Here is a 2,546-nt window from a genome sequence, read left to right on the forward strand (position 1 = left end):
ACAAGATCCTGGCAAGTTCTTAATACCTTGTATCATAGGCACATTGACATTTGAAAAAGCTCTATGTGATCTGGGGTCAGGGATAAATCTTATGCCACTCTCTGTAATGGAGAAGCTGGGGATCATTGAGGTACAACCTGCCTTGTTCTCATTACAATTGGCAGACAAGTCATTAAGACAAGCTTATGGAGTAGTAGAGGACGTGTTAGTAAAGGTTGAAGGCATTTACATCCCTGCTGACTTCATAATCTTAGACACTAGGAAGGAAGAGGATGAATGCATCATCCTTGGAAGACCTTTCCTAGCTACAGCAGGAGCTGTGAAAGATGTCAACAGAGGTGAATTAGTCCTTCAATTGAATGGGGACTACCTTGTGTTTAAGGCACATGGACATCCCTCTGTGAGAAAAGAGAGTAAGCATGAAGAGCTTCTCTCAGTTCAGAGTCAAGAAGAGCCCCCACAGTCAAACTTTAAGTTTGGTGTTGGTAGGCCACAACCAAACACTAAGTTTGGTGTTAAGACCCCATATCCAAACTCTAAGTTTGGTGTTGGGACTATACAACATTGACCTGATCACCTGTGAGGCTCCATGAGAGCCCACTGTCAAGCTAATGACATTAAAAGAGCGCTTGTTGGGAGGCAACCCAATTTTATTTATCTAATTTTTATTTTATTTTATTTTATTGTTATTTTGTGTTTTATTAGGTACATGATCATGTGGAGTCACGAAAAAAATATAAAAATTAAAAATAGAATCAAAAATAGCAGAAGAAAAATCACACCCTGGAGGGAGGATAGACTGGCGTTCAACGCCAGTAAGGTGCATCTGGTTGGCGTTCGACGCCAGTACAGAGCATGAATCTGGCGCTGAACGCCAAAAACAAGCAACATTCTGGCGTTTGAACGCCAGAAATGTGCCTTGAGAAAAGCTGGCGCTGAACACCAGTAACAAGCATGGAACTGGCGTTCAACGCCAGAAACATGCTATACATGGGTGTTGAACGCCCAGAACATGCTTCACATGGGCATTGAACGCCCAGAACGTGCATCACCTCGGTGTTTAAACGCCAGAAAGGTATGCAAAGGCATTTTACATGCCTATTTGGTGCAAGGATGTAATTCCTTGACACCTCAGGATCTGTGGACCCCACAGGATCATCTCAGGATCTGTGGACCCCACAAGATCCCCACCTAACATATTCTCACCTTACCTCCTAATCCTATAACACTCTTCCCCATGTCACACTTCCCAACAACTTCAATCTCTCTTCCCAATTACCCCCTTCACCACTCACATCCATCCACTCTTCCCCAAAAACCCCACCTACCTCCAAAATTCAAAAATCTTTCCCACCCGAACCCACCCTAAATGGCTGAACCTACCCTCTCCCATTTTCCTATATAAACCCCTCCATTCCACTTCATTTTCACACAACACAACCCTCTATTTTCTACCTTGGCCGAAACCTACACTCCCCTTTCTCCTCCATATTTTCTTCTTCTTCTTCTTCTCTTCTTTCTTCTCTTGCTCGAGGGCGAGCAATATTTTAAGTTTGGTGTGGTAAAAGCATAAGCTTTTTGTTTTTCCATTACCATCAATGGCACCTAAGGCCGAGGAATCCTCTAAAAAAGGAAAAGGGAAGACAAAAGCATCCACCTCCGAGTCATGGGAGATGGAAAGATTCATCTCCAAAAGCTATCAAGACAACTTCTATGATGTTGTGACATAGAAGAAGGTGATCCCTGAGGTCCCTTTCAAGCTCAAGAAAAATGAGTATCCGGAGATCCGACATGAGATCCGAAGAAGAGGTTGGAAGTCTTAACTAACCCCATGCAACAAGTCGGAATCTTAATGGTTCAAGAGTTCTATGCCAATGCATGGATCACTAGGAACCATGATTAAAGTATGAACTCGAGTCCAAAGAATTATCTCACAATGGTTCGGGGGAAATACTTAGATTTTAGTCCAGAGAATATGAGGTTGGCGTTCCATTTGCCCATGATGCAAGGAGATGTACGCCCCTACACTAGAAGGGTCAACTTTAATCAAAGGTTGGACCAAGTCCTAATGGACATATGTGTGGAAGGAGCTCAATGGAAGAGAGACTCCAAAGGCAAGCCAGTTCAACTAAGAAGACTGGACCTCAAGCCTGTGGCTAGAGGATGGTTGGAGTTCATTCAACGCTCCATCATTCTCACTAGCAACCGATCTGAAGTTACGGTGGATCGGGCCATCATGATTCATAGCATCATAATTGGAGAGGAAATAGATGTTCATGAAGTCATCTCCAATGAATTCTACAAAATAGCTGAAAAGCCCTCCACCATGGCAAGGCTAGCTTTTCCTCACCTTATTTGCCATCTATGTTACTCAGTTGGAGTTATCATAGAAGAAGACATCCCCATTGAAGAGGATAAGCACATAACCAAGAAGAGGATGGAGCAAGCAAAAGAGACCCTCCACAGATCTCAAGAGATGCATGAGGAAGCTCATCATCAAAAAATCCCTGAGATGCCTCAAGGGATGCACTTTCCTCCCAACAACT

The sequence above is a fragment of the Arachis duranensis genome, chromosome 6, assembly GCF_000817695.3.
Source record: "Arachis duranensis cultivar V14167 chromosome 6, aradu.V14167.gnm2.J7QH, whole genome shotgun sequence".
In the NCBI taxonomy this organism is placed as follows: domain Eukaryota; kingdom Viridiplantae; phylum Streptophyta; class Magnoliopsida; order Fabales; family Fabaceae; genus Arachis; species Arachis duranensis.